The 15,493-nt window shown below is 42.0% G+C and overlaps 1 protein-coding gene across 10 annotated transcripts in view; it reads right to left on the bottom strand.

The window, feature by feature from the left end:
* Positions 1-15,493, bottom strand: part of SIRT1 (sirtuin 1) — a 355,375-nt gene that overhangs the window by 200,881 nt on the left and 139,001 nt on the right. For 4 of the 10 annotated variants that reach the window (XM_075613010.1, XM_075613011.1, XM_075613012.1 and 1 more), the window contains one exon: positions 11,306-11,547. The exons of the other annotated variants lie outside the window; for them this stretch is intronic. The gene's annotated coding sequence lies outside the window, so the exon portion shown is untranslated. The remainder of the gene's footprint in view (positions 1-11,305; positions 11,548-15,493) is intronic. 10 annotated transcript variants of the gene reach the window in all.

Here is a 15,493-nt window from a genome sequence, read left to right as displayed (position 1 = left end):
GGTGCCATCTCTAGGCGTGGACCGGGTTGCATTGTCATCTTTGAAGGTAAAATTTGTCAAATACAGTATAATGTCGCCTAATGCACTGTACTTTACTACTGTCGCCTTACCGTATGCACTGTACTGTACTATTATGCAGTTTTTTGAGCACTTTTCTTTTCTTGCTATAGGAATCATGAATAAAGCTTTCTTCCAAGACAACATTGTGCCCGAGATAGTGCAATACATAACACGCGAGTTCCCCAATGGTCACCGCTTCTACCAGGACAATGATCCCAAGCACACCGCGTCAACGGCGCATATCCTTGAGCGCGGCATCAACTGGGTGAAGACGCCAGCGGAGTAAGTGCAGTAGACTGTGTCCCATTTTTGTTCCCCACTGTTTTTAGCTCTTATACCAATTGTCCTTTCTTTCCAATGACAGATCGCCAGACTTCAATCCGATCGAAATGGTCTGGCATCAGCTGAAGGACCATATCCGGAAAGTGGCGAAACCCTCCAAAAAGGACGAGTTGTTGAAAGGCATACTGAGTTTTTGGAACGATGTACTGATCGTGGAACGCTGCAATAAATATATAGACCATATTGCCACTGTGTTGCCCATTGTTATCGCGCGTAATGGGCAAGCATCAGGAAAGTAGTACTGTGCTGTAGTATTGTAAGTACAGTATGATACAGGTAAGTATGGCACAGATTTTTTCTTTCCAGATAGTAAGAGTATACAGTACAGTGGTTAGTTTATTCTTTACATAGAGAGCAGCACCAGCCATCAGGTTACAGTACAGTACATAGAATTTAACAGTAGTCAGAGTACACAGTAGTTCCAGTATACTGTACAGTAGACTAGTTTGACAGTACTACAGTAACTGCTCAATTTTTGTCGTTCCAGAGAAAGCAGCACCAGCCATCTACAGTGCAGTAGTACTACAGTACACATAACACAATGCCATAATACAGTACGCACACACAGTACAGTAACTGCACTAATTTTTTGTTTTCTTGTCGTTTCAGGAAAAGGGTTGGAGGCCTGGTGGGAGGTGGGGTGCTGTGTCCAGTCTACTCTGCTTGTACAGTCAAATGTACAGTATATAAACAGCAGTAATGATGTACACAAAACCTCTCCTCTCTCAATGAACTACTGTACTGCAGACAAAATGAATGAATGCGTTCGAGACTGCATTAATGGCGTTTTGCGCCATGCAAGGAATCGGCCATGGATGGACAATGCGGAGGCCTTTATGTGAGACCATACTGTTGTGCTGAACTGTATTGTACGGTACATGTTTTGCCCTACAGTACCCGCTGGAGATGTTGTTGTGGTTTTTTTTTACACAACTCCAGTCCCTGGGGGCCGAAAACAGGCACGTTTTTCAAGGTTGCCCTGAAAACCTGCCCTGTTTGCTGCCCTCTAGGCCTGAACTGGTGAAGGTCTGACTGACAGTGTTGCGCACCATCCCACTGTAATGTACTGTATACAGTACTGTGTTTCTTTAATAAAGGAGATGTTACTTAAAATGCTTCAACATTGTACTGTATTTGTAAATAACTGTTTTTGAACTGACTCCACCAATAAAAGAACATGTTGATTTGTCTTACTGTACTGTACATTGTTTCCATTTTCTCCTTTGATAGTACAGGCAGTCCTCGGTTATCCGACACAATGCATTACTCCATATGGCGTTGTAAATCGAAACGTTGTAAAGCGAAACACGTTTTCCCATAGGAACACTGTTTAAATGAAAGGTTCCGTTCCTGAAGACATTTTTAACACTAAAATACACCAAATATGTTATGCAGGCAATAAGATATGCAGCACACACATAAATTATATAGTGTATATACTGTATTATATATATAATATAACATAATAAATATTATATAGTATAATATTATATATATATACGCTCTTACGAAGCATTGCAACGTTGTTTATGTGAGTGTGTATATATACACACATACACAACGTTGCAAAGCGTCGTAAGAGCGTTGGATAAGCCATTTTGGCGTTGTAAAAATGAATATAGGTATGCATTGCATAGCGTTGGATAAGCCATTCGTTGTAAAGCGAAGCGTTGTAAAACGAGGACTGCCTGTACTGTATAACAAAATACAATGTTTCTAGAATGTCGAGGCTTACTGCACTGGTTTTTTACTGCCAGACCGGAAAGCCGCAAGCTCGGCAACATTGTAAAAAAAGCTTAATGATCGCGCAATTGGCGTGGGAACTAGGGCAATTGGCGTGGGAACTTCTGTTCTAGGGCACCTAGAAATAAAATTCCTTTTGCCCCTAGATGTTAGGTACCCCCTCAGTTGACCCCAACAGGGTCCGACCAGTAATGGCGGCGAGAAAGGGTCACGCCGGCGAGGAGGGTCCTATCATTGAGCGTAATGGCGGAGAAAGCTTTGAATCGGCTAAGTAAGAATGAGCAGAAACCTGGAACCCACAAGTCCGGTTCTGCTCAACCTAGAGGGCTCAGATTCGGAAACCATGTAGTCCTAGTTGCGGCAGGATTGCATGGCAAATTGTGACCCTCTCGTGGAAACAGAACGGAGTCAGGGTAATGGTGAAGTTTAGGTTTCTGCCATTGACTTGCATGGCAGAAAAAAAGCCACTTTGGTAATGTGCTTTTAAACTGTATTTTGGTATCTACAGTACGGTTCCGGGGGTCGTGGAAGGCTGATATTTTGCCACTATGGCAAGGGTCCTTCTGCATGAGGACCAGGCGAATTTCAACCCGCTCAGACCCACAGAACGGATTATTTTAAATTATATTCGCGCAATTGGCGTGGGAACTACATAGTGCCTCGGTCAAGTTCACAGCCAATTGACGTGGGAACTTCTGTTCTAGGGCACCTAGGAATAAAATTCTTTCTGCCCCAAGATCTTAGGAACCTGGCACTGTATACTGTAGAAGACACATAATGTAAATGATACTGTACATGTAGAATAAATGCATAGTTTTATTTTTTCGGGTTTATTACACAGTATACTGTACGGCAGGAAAACATCAGCATACAGTACAATATTATCCATCGAAATCCCCCCATTAGCCGTTCTCTTTTCTGAGGAAAAACAAAAAGAAAAGTTTTAATGTACAGTAATGGTCAGCCCCCCAAAGAAGTACCCAGCCAGCCCCACCAATAATTATCTTCTGTTCATATGCGCATGCACCTAGCGTTCCACCATTCCACCAATAGTTCAGTACTGTACATTATGTGCGGCACAGTACTGTAGAAGCCGCTCAGCCAATGAAATTGCTTACAGGAGAATCGCTTGACTTTGGAATCGCGCCGATATTTATACAGTATTGTCAAAATAAAAAAAACACAGAAAATAATACGGCAACAATACTCACCATAGTATTTCCCATTCAGCTGGCGCCGGCACCGGTCCACTGCCAGTACAGCTTTCTTGATCATCCACGTCGATAGTTTGCACCGGGTCTAGTCCACCTGTAGTCAGCTGGTGAGGCTGGAAATCGTTTAGGTACATGCAAGCTTCATCAAAACTGCACGCGAAATCCGGCTCGGCCTCAGTCTCAGGATCAGGCTTGTCACTGACGGTGGGACCATCATTGGAAGCCGGTGCTGGTGCATTGCTTGGCAGCGACTGTCGCTTCTTAGTTGGTTTTAACACGACCCTTCGCCTTTTGCCGCCTTCATGACCATAGATCCCGGAAAACACCGGTGATACACATCAATACCCTCCAACAAATTGTGGCTCAAGACGATAAAAACAGGGATCGCTACATAACCTTTTCCTTATTGCACGCTTCCACAAATGAGGAGTTGGCGAAAATTTGTAAAAGTAATAATTTTCGATAAAATACTGATAAATTTGAACAACTGTTGCCATTTTATCTTCTGTTGCATTAATCGCGGCACATATCAAATATGCGTAACTTCTGTCGGGTTTTGGAAAGCGGGCTGCACTTGAACATTCATGGCGGGCGGGTCTCAGGGGAATACTGTAAGCGAAACTGGTCTTTGTATTTCTTTAATATGAAAAGCCTAAATTGATACATTTTTGCAACCTCTTCCTTCAGTCTCAAGGCCAAGGCCAAGTTACAAATAGCACACTGTGGTACAGTATCTTTTTTACACGAAACACCTGCAAGCCGACACATTACTGAAGCGCATGCGCATTACAATTCATGCATTTCTGCCATCTGGCGGACACGCGAAACATTGCAGACTATTAAATCCAAACCATTATCAATAAACGCATCAACCGCGTATCAGCCGGGCATGACCCGTGGCTGGGAACGCAAGATGAACTCGGCATGCGCCAGGTGAACAGCGTCACATTCCGGGAACAAGCCAGGTAAAAACCGGTGATGTTAGAATAAAAGCTGCCGCAGCAGTATACCAACTGAATCACTCATATAAGAACTATAGAACTTACAATTCTAACTGTGTTTTATAAAGTGCTGACCTGCTACATGGCTATATCTAACTAGGCTAGTTGATGCCAATAGGTCACCAACAGAAGATCTTTGAGCTGCTATATTCTACCACAAATAAAGCAGCAATAGCAGCTATAGCAGCACATCCATCCGCATGATAGATCTGTGCATTCTGCGTAGAACATTTATAAACGCTACTGGCAAAACAGCAGCATTTCATGTTCTTATGAGATATTCCTCTATTACCCCAAAAAAGTGAAACCCAATTATAACATCACTATACACCTATACATTTAGGGTGACATTTCCAAGTCACCCCATTGTGATACTCTAGGTAACTAGAGCACTAATAATAACAACCTGTTCCATCAGGGGTCACCAATAGGTAATTTACCGGGCATTGTATTTTACAAAGCCAAACCAACTAGGTAAAAAGTTTTTAATTACTCACACTATATTCTCCATCTGTGGTGATCATCGCTTCAAGCTAATAAGGAGTAGCAGTACTTGGCTATATCAGGATACAAGATAGACTGCTTACCCACTCAGTGGCGATGCTCACTTTTTGCAAATACGGAATCTAATTACTACCTAGTCCTAACAGGACTTGGGGAGAATATTCTTCTGTTCTATTGTGAACAATAAACTAGATACATCGTCGTATTTCTCTGACATAAAATAGAGACACATTACCTAGGATAGTGTTTCTACCAGGGATATGTTTTTTGTTGTTTCGTCCACCAATATTTTATGATGACAACATTATTAAAGGTGTATTTTAATTATTTCATCATTACTAACTTGGGAGTGCTAAACTAGGGGCCTTCTTAATTTTACTCCTATGTTCTTTCATAGGGTTTTTTTTGTGAAATTTAATAAAGTCTCAGGATTTAGGATCAATCTAAATCCGAGGCACTGAACATCAACCTCCCAAAGGAAACAGAGAAAATGATTGAGATCAATTTTAATTGGCAACACAAAAGTATTAAATATCTGGGGGTCCACATACCAAGAGAATATAAGAACGTGTACGCGGCCAACTACCCCAAACTCTAAAAGAGGACATGCGGAAGTGGTCGGTACAGTAGGACCCATCTTTACAGCGCTCCGCTTTACAGTGCTCCGCTCATACAGCATTTCCCAATGTATACCCATATTTATTAGGTTTGGCGATTCTTCCGTTTTTCCGGCAATTTCGGCATAACGCGCTCAGCAGCTGAGTATCCGGCTGTCACTAAGCAACAGTTTTAGCGCGTGCACAACTCTGTCAGATGCCATTTGTCAGCGCAACAGTCGATTTGGATCTCTGCATCTCTGTTTTAAAAAGGTACAATACAGTACAGTAGGGCCCAGCTGTACGGCGATTTCCACTTTACGACGGCGGCCTGGAACGGAACACGCTGTATGAGCAGGGCCCTGCTGTATCAAAATGAATCTCCTCCCACGTATCTTATATTTATTTCAGACACTACCGGTGCCACTGAGACTGAAGGATATTCTCTCGCTTCAGTCTGCGATCTCAAAATTTATTTGGGGAGGTAAGAAATCGAGAGTAATGGGGAAAATTTTAACAAAGACTCCATTGGCAGGGGGGGCTGGCGGTCCCTTGCTCTTTGTCCTACTATAAAGTGGCGCAATTAAGTCAAATCTCCCAATGGCAGACAAACCCAGCATTGAAAAGATGGGTGGCATTGGAAAGTGCAGTTTGCTCCCCATTGGAGTTAAACAATCTAATCTGGCTCACCAAATTAGCACGTAGACTAATGGAAAGTCACCAATCCTCAATGGCCAATTCGCTGTCAATTTGGGAGGCTAGTAGGTTTAAATGCAGTCTGACCACAAGAAGCTCAATGATGACCCCATGGGTCAATCCGGACTTTGCTCCAGATATGAATAGCAATGATTTTTTAATATTTCTTTGGAAACAAAATGCTTTATGAGATTTAGAGATCTGGAGGGGAATAAAGGTATTAAAACATTCGACCAAATTAGATCAGACAAAGATTTCTCCGATTCTGAATTCTTTAGATACCTCCAGATCAGAGCATGGTATAATAAACACTAATTTTATAAATACAGAATAATTAATTATTGATAATTATTAAGATAATACTTTAGTTATTAATAATTGAAAACTAATCATTGATAACTATTTATCAATATTAATTATTAATTATTATTAATTCATAATTAATAATTTAATTACTAATAATTATTTAGTTCTTAATAATTATTTAGTTAATTATTAATTATACAATATAATAAAAATAAAATAAGGGACACAGGGACTGTGTGATGTCACAGACACCTAGAAACGTTTAAAAAAAAAAATGACGCCGGACACGAGAGTTGACGGCTGCTGCAGTGAGGAGAGCACGTTGACACAGCCCAATGAAGTGAGGAGAGAGATGACAGATCTAGATGCCAGGTAAGTCCTCACGCGGCAAAATTGAGGTTTTCAAATTGGGAGCCACACTCAGACCGAGTTATAAGCAGATTTGTGTTGTAGTGGATCGCGCTATAACGGGGTTGAGCTGTAATCGGTTCTGGAGATGAGGTGAGGCAGAAACTGACCGATATGACCCAATGGGAGGATGACCTGAGAGAAGTTCTGGAGGAGAAAGAATGGACAAAGATAGTCATGGCAGTGACTAAAAGCTCAATATGCGTGACATTGAAGGAGAACGCATATAAAGTATTAATGAGGTGGTACCTCATCCCGCTAAAATTATCTAGATTTGTACAAGGATACTCCCACTGTGTCCACGACAGTGTGGAGAATCCGCTGACCTGCTACATATACTGCGGTCTTGCCCGAGGTTGGTTCCTTTATGGAGTAAAATTAGAGATTGGCTACAGAGGATTTTGGATCTCACAATTCCACTGCACCCGTGGCTGTTCCTCCTGAACAGACCAATGCCGGACCTGCCCAAAGCAAGTAATAAACTGATTGCTCATTTTGCAACGGCAGCGAGATCGACGCAGAACAGAATTTGGTTTGTCTACCAGATGGAAAAATTAACAAACTTTGTTAATGACACTGGCCTAAATTTCCTAAAAGTCTGGACGCCCTGGCTTGCCCAGACAAACATCCCAGGGGTAGAGGTGAACACAGTATGGCTATGATTAAGAAAAGTGCCTTCTCCTTCGATGAAACGGCATCATGGAGAAAACAGAGAGAAGATCAAGCGGACCTTGGAGAGAGGAGGTCCACCAGTGTCAGGTGGAGAAACACGACATGATCCGGAGCGTGTCAAACAGGGACCCAGTAGAATACATGGTGAAGGATAGAGGAGGGGATCTACCCACCCCCCCCCCTCCAACCTCCCCTTCCCCATCCCCCTTATTTCCATTTGATCTTGATGTTAACATGCAATATACAATGTTGGTTAAAAAGCAATGGATGATCATTTTACCACTGTATGGGCTTTGAAAAACCAATAAAAATCAAAGTTATTAATTAAAAATAAAACCATAATCCCAATGTATTACTTGTAGATTAGTCCCAGTTTATTAAAATCTGCCTTTCTAAAGTTTAAGGTTTTTGTTGAACCCAAGTAATCTATTTTTTGATCATTCATTTCAAATGAGACCATGTTATGATCACTGTTACCCAAATGTTCCAGGACATGAATATTTGTTATAACTTCAACATTGTTTGAAATTACCAATTCCAGTACTGCCCCTCTCCTGGTTGGTTCCTCAATAATTTGGGTCATATAATTGTCTTTAAGCAGAACCCCAAAACTGCTTCCTTTTGTTGTAACGCTAATCTCATTGTCCCAGTCTGTCTGGATAATAAAAATCACCCATTATGCAAACATGACCCAGTTTTGATGCCTTCTCCATTTGCAAAAGTATTTTAGCTTCCCCAATCTCACAGATATTTGGTGGTTTATAGCATATCCCTACAAACATTGTCTTATACTTTTACCTCCACTGCTAATTTCTTTCCACAAGGTCTCTACATTTTCAAAATTCCCTTCATAAACATCTTCCCTTATAATAGGTTTCAGATCCGGTTTAACATACAAACATACTCCACCTCCTCTTCCATTTGCTCGATCCTTCCGAAAAAGGGAATAATCCTCTAAATTAACTGCCCAGTCATGAGTTTCATCCCACCATGTGTCAATAATTCCTACTGTATGATATTATACTGCTCCCTTGCAGCTATTAATTCAAGCGCCCTAATTTTATGTCAGGCTTCTTGCATTAGCAAGCAAGCATTTAAGTTTATTTTTAGCCTGTACTATTGTCTTATCAGCTCCTTCCGTTCTGCGCCTACTTGGCCAAGTCTTTAGACGTTTTCTAGTATTATCTGTATTTACTATGGGTGTCTCACTGCTTGTCAATTTTTGCAGTGTGATTTGCTTTCGCGGCTTAGGGAGGATTTGTTCCTATAACGTACACCTAGTTTGGCATAGGTTTTGGATGTCAGGGTATCAATGTACAACCCAAATGTTAAATGGGAGTCAAACCATATCCCCAGATATTTAAAACTAGTAACAGGGGATAGGGTGGTATTAGAGCTGGTTCTTATCGGAAGCTCTATCATGGGTAGATTTCGAAATTTAGCCTTGGTCCCAAATACCATTGTTACAGTCTTGTCAGTGTTTAAAAACAGTTTGTTTTGGGAAATCCAATTTCTCAAAAAAATCTGATTGAAGTACGTGTTCAAGGTCGGAGAGGGTAGGGCGGTGTACATATAAGATTGTGTCGTCCGCCTAAATGTGTATTGAAGTTCCCTTATAAGCTGTAGGTAGATCATTGATGAAGACTGAGAAGAGTAGGGGCCCAAGAACAGAGCCTTGCGGTGCACCACAGGGGATATCCAAGGGTTTGGAGCTACTGTAGTGCCCGAGATACACATGTTAGTATCTACCTGATAGGTAGGAATGAAACCAGTTTAAAGCATGCTTCCCTATTTCAGAGCATTGGAGTTTGTTTAGCAAGATAATGTGAACAACAGTATCAAAAGCCTTTGCAAAATCTAGGAATATTGCCCAAATAAGTTGTCTCAGTTCCATTTCACACTGGATCTCATTGCAAACTTTTAGAAGGGTAGTTACTGTGGAATGTTTGGGGTGAAAGCCAGATTGGAATTGGCTAGGGAAATTTGTCTTGGTATAGTAATCACTTAATTGGGAGTGAACACATTTTACCATGACTTTGGATGGTATTGGGAGAAGAGAGATTGGCCTGTAGTTTGAGACAATGTTTTGTACCCACTTTTGAAGATTGGGATAACACTGGCAATTTTCCAGGTCTTGGGGATATGGCCTACAGACAGAGTAGAGTTGATTAGGGAAACGAGCGGTTTGGCTGGGGCACCAAGTCTTATCAACTTAGTTTGCCGTAGGCCAGGTCCACATTGGCTGCTTAATTTTAATTTGAGGAGTAGTTGTGGGGTCAGCTCGCACCAACTACTAGTAGTTGTGTAATCTCCTCTTCAGATACGGAGACAAATTAAAAATTGTGGGCAGTGTTGGGAGAGGGTGGGTCTAGAATGAAAATTAAGTTCATGTTTGCAGTTTTGGTTGTGTTTCGCTAATACGTTAAAGCACACCCCACAAAATATTAATTGAATGCATTTGCAAAGTCAGTGGGATTTGTCAGACTAATATCCTCCATGATATTACTTGGTTGTTGATGGTTAGAATGCTGGAATATGTTGTTGATAACCATACAGAAGTTAGCTTGGTTTGATGTATTCTGGTGAAGATTGTCACCCCCCCCCCCCCCCCACTCCCCTCTCGTACTCCTATTTTTCATAGTGGAGCATGGGTATCAGAGTTTTAAGAACTCCGATTGGAAATAGTTGAGTGCAGAATTAGGGTCAGGAATTAAGTCTATTCTGTACCAAGGGCACCTGGTCAGATCAGCCAGAAACTGTTAGTCATGTTTCTGTGAGAATGATGACTTTGGGTTTATGCATAAGGCAACATGCCCTTAGTTCATTCAGTTTGGGAAGCAGGCTCTGGATATTTATATGGGCGACAGACTTTTTTGGAATTTAAAAGGGGTATGGGACAGAGTTGAAAAGGTAGGACCTGGGTAAAGTTCAATATCACCTGTAACAGAGAGTAAAAGAATAAATAGAAATTTGAGTAGTTGTTTGCAAGTTGTAAATTTGTGATGTTTTTCATTAGAATAAGCGGTGGTTGGTGTACTGGATTTCAGAGTTCTCCACCAATATTCAGTAGATAACACAAGGCTTTTTAGTAATCCAGGATGTATGATGACATTGGGTGCGGGCCAGGAGGCAGGAGTTTGTAGTGGATAGAGAGTGTAACATTTCCATGAGGTCACAATAAAGAACAGAGATGAGAGAAGTAGCAGGTTCATTATCACAGAGGTAGGCAACGTTGTATGAAGCTGTTGAGAGCTAAGTGAGTGTATGCAGAGTAAACAGCAGATGGGTGCCTTTTCCTTGCCAAAATGTTTTGCTTCATTTACAGTTCTAGGGTCTTTTTAGGGTTTGCAGAGGCAGTTCTGTGCAGACAAGTGTTGGGATAGCTGCAGTAAATAAAATGTGCGCAGGGTGTTAAATGTGCGGGGTAGCAAGCATGGGATCATAGTGTGGTCAGATAAGCTCACCGTTTGTTGCCTTGTGCAGATGAATTTGCAGAAAGATGCAGTCCTACTGTCTAACTACATATTCACTTAAAAATTCCCTACTTTAAAATGCAATGTTTAAACCCTGCAATGCTTTCCTTAAGTGATTTCAGATTTATACATCTAACATGACCCTCCCCCCAATAAATCAGCCTGTTGCAAGCTGGACAATAGCATACAATTAAATCAAGTTTGCTATTCAAAACATACCAGAGATCACTAATACAGACAGGGTTGGGGGATGAATCTTATATACAGGGGTTCAATGAGTTAAAACATACCTGTGGGTGAAGATGGTAAATAACACCTTAAATGTTCACATGCCCCTTTTTGTTAGGGACAGAAAATAGTCATTGCCAAGTGGGTCAGGTGTGGTGTTATGGTTTTCCTGCATCTGTACCTGGAATTTAACCACATGGGGCAGCAGTTGTTTAGAGCTGGCTTTCTCTCAGCTCTAAAAGAAGCTCAACTAGAGCATATGGACCATCCATGCGTGTCATCCATCTTTTTCTCTCCAATGCACCTACCAGGGGTGGACAAAAATATAAAATACTTAGGAGCCAGTGGTTTTAAGCAGGGATCATGAGGGGGCCATTACGGCTACCCAGTCCTTTCAGCTGCTCTGTGTCACAACATATCTGTGAACGTAATATAGACAAAAGTAATAGACAGCACTCACACAAAATAGATAAATATACAAAAAGCGGGGTGCCACGGACTAGAGAGGGCCCAATCCCTCTCAAACACAATAAAGTACTGAAGAAAATCCAGCACACCCTAGTAATGGATACAAAGTCACAGTGCACAAATAAGTCAAACAACTGACAATGCCACACTAGTAGAACAGATAACACATAGGTAGGGCCCCCCTATATTCCCCCGTTGTGACCCACTGTTTTGTTTTCTTTGTCCCCTTTCCACCTTTCACCTCACCTTCCCTTCGTTGCCCCATCCTATTTTTCTTTTATCCCTTATCCTCCTGTACATCCCACATATGGCCCTACCTATGTGTTATCTGTTCTACTAGTGTGGTGTTGTCAGTTGTTTGCCTTATTTGTGCACTGATTACATTTTCAATGAATACTTTACAACACAATGAATACTTTACAACACAATTATTGGTATCTTAAATATTTTATTGTACAATGCATACATATTTACATTATTTCGAACGCGATCCGCTTAAAGCACGATGTGATTCTTTGGACCCGAAGCATAGCGTTATAAGGGGGTTGAGCTGTATATATAGATTATATATATATATATATATATATATATATATATATATAGAGAGAGAGAGATATAGATATATATAGAGAGACAGACAGACAGACAGAGATATGTGGAGAGAGATATGTGGAGAGAGAGAGAGAGAGAGAGAGAGATGTGGAGAGAGAGAGAGATGTGGAGAGAGAGAGATGTGGAGAGAGAGAGATGTGGAGAGAGAGAGAGAGAGAGAGAGAGAGAGAGATGTGGAGAGAGACAGAGAGAGAGAGAGAGAGAGAGAGGGATATGTGGAGATATGAGGAAGAAACCCACTATTAGGAGTTTCGAAACATGTAGGAGGTCTTTTGGCATTACTGAGACACCGTAGTTGTGGAGAACAAGCAGTGACGTCACAGGAGGAGTTGATCGGCTGAACTCTGGGAGAAAGCAGCAAGCAGTGTGCAGCAAGCAGACACCCGAGCAGAAAAGGAGATCCCCTTCCGTGGATTGACGCAATTTCACCTCGCAGCAAGCGGTCCCATATGCTGATAATACCATTTCAAAAATGCTTATGTCCTAGTCACTTTTGGTGAGTAGGTTTCCAATTTTACACCAAACGGAGCAAGTTTCAAGACATCTGGTTCCTATGCCAAGGCACAGATAGTTCTTTTTAGTATAATTCTTTTTAGTATAACTTTTTGTATTTTTAGTGTAATCAATTGATTTTTATTTTATATGTTATACTGTATTTTATTATTGTATTAAAATTGCTCTCTTTATACATCCTAGTTGTCCCTGGGTAATGCACTATTGCAGTGTGTATGCTTGTTTTCTCTTTTTCTCTTGAGGAATCAATCCAGAAAAGAACTTTGTCTACAATCACAATTAAACCATTCCTCAGCGCCACAGGAGGTGTCTTTCCCCTCCACAGTAAAGCATAAAGCAACTGTAAATATTCCTGTATATTCATTGGAGGGTTTTAGTCACTTTTTTTACCCACCATAACCTTAATAAGTGTGGTGATTACCGACTCTTATCTCATTTGAACAAATGCCAGCAACCAACCTAACACTGATGATACCCATCAAGGTTGAAACATGTCTGTGAGTGGGTTTACTGGCTTTGGATCTCCCAAGCCCTTGCTTAAAAGGGCGTGGTTTAAAGCAGCATGCATTGGCTAAGGGTTGCTCATGTACTGTGAGCATGAGATAAAAGGTGGCACTGTGTGCTTATTTGCATGTCATTTCCCAGAATCCCTTGCTGCAGTGGAAGTGCTGTGTGATAATGGTGAAGACAGGGTTGCAGCCCTGTCTAAGACATGCAAATTAATATACAGGAATATTTACAGTTGATATTATCTTAATATATAAAATCGAAAGGTTGGTACTAGCTGCTGATTGGTCCTCAGCCTCTGGCCAATCAGATTGGTGGCTCTATGACGTCACCCGGCTCTATGATGTCACCCAACTCTCTCTCTCCCTCTCCCTCTCCCCCAACGGCTCCCGGACGAAGGGGAAGCGCGGCGCGGCCCTCCTGCCCCAACCGCCAACGCTCACTTCCCTTCCTCCCTCCCCGGCGGGGGGACAGGCAGTGGGCAGGCAGCCTCCGGGAGGACCCCCTTCCTCCTGCAGCTTCCCCCGGTAAGATGGCGGCGCACAGCGGATAGGCAGGGGGTGGTATTCAGTCAGGACAGAGGGGGGGGCGGGAGTCAGGAGAGAGGGGGGGGAGAGAGGGAGGGGGGGAGAGAGGGAGTCAGGAGAGAAGGGGGGGAAGCCTGAACAGCTGTGAAGAGGGGGGGAAGGGAGTTGAGAGGGTGGATGTGGGAGGCAGAGCATTACATCACGGGCAACGCCGGGTATATCAGCTAGTATGTATATATATATATATATATATATATATATATATATATATATATAAATAAATAGATTTTACCAGATTGGAGTCCGGAAGAAACGAGACAGCACACAGTCCTGTAAGTCCAATAGAACTGTATTCAGTGTAACATGGCACCACCTCCAACGTTTCGATCAACCAAGCGTGACCTTCCTCAGGGACGTGCAATAAGTGAATGCTACTGATCCCCCTTATGTACCCATGCTAATCAAAAAATAAAACGAACTCACCCGTGTAAGGACAAGATTGCCCGCGAAACCGCGCCGCTGTGACCCGCAGGCATGTGTTGGAACGCATAGCCATCTTGGATATGATAATTAGGCTTCTCAGGAGCAACTACGGTGGCCAGTGTAGCACATAGAGCCAATCTAGTGGCGGATCGCGCATGCGCGAACCTCATGGTGTCCCACGATGACTGCAATGGGCTACACATAGAAATCCCTATGTCTCTACGTCTGTGTTGTGACGGTTCGCGCATGCGCGAACCTCACAGAGCCCCACGATGTATGTAGTGCGTAGTGCATAGGACTCCCTATGTCTCTGAATCTATCCCTATAACACGCATAAGCGCGCATGCGCAAGGGTTTAACCAAAAACGTACTGTTATCGGCGGGACACTTGCGCCTACCTAGCCAAAGTAAGGAGGGCTAGTGACAACTGGGGCAGCACTAAAATAAGCTCTGGCATGTTACTACAACGCATACATAGAAACTATAAATACAAGGTTATAAAAGAGTGAATTATACTGTTGATATGTTATAAACCTACATCCTACCCAAGAAGGTATGCTCCAACACATAACTACGTAACCCAAAAGAAATATAAAACTATCATTATAAAATATGTGTATCAAATTACAGTGTAATGTATTAACTGCTCAACTATAATAAATACTATAATTACATTGATCAATACAGTCTAAAATCGGCAAAGTGATACGGTTTCGCGGGCAATCTTGTCCTTACACGGGTGAGTTCGTTTTATTTTTTGATTAGCATGGGTACATAAGGGGGATCAGTAGCATTCACTTATTGCACGTCCCTGAGGAAGGTCACCCTTGGTTGATCGAAACGTTGGAGGTGGTGCCATGTTACACTGAATACAGTTCTATTGCACTTACTGGACTGTGTGCTGCCTCGTTTTTTCCTGACTCCAATCTGGTAAAATCTATTTATTTACATGTGCATATGGGACAAGCATCAGCATTTTTTTTCATTGTTTACAGTGTGCCAACTGAATGTGATTTTTTCCTGTGTAACTATATGAGATGGGCACCTGCCAGTTACAATACTTCAAAGTTCCCTGCGAGGGGTTGAATTGTTTGGTCCACGGTTTTTGGCCCATTCTGTGGATTTTTCTCCAATAATTGC

This window comes from Ascaphus truei, chromosome 8 (assembly GCF_040206685.1).
Source record: "Ascaphus truei isolate aAscTru1 chromosome 8, aAscTru1.hap1, whole genome shotgun sequence".
Lineage (NCBI taxonomy): Eukaryota > Metazoa > Chordata > Amphibia > Anura > Ascaphidae > Ascaphus > Ascaphus truei.
The sequence above is the reverse complement of the archived record's forward strand: the minus strand, read 5'-3'. Positions and strand labels throughout refer to the sequence as shown.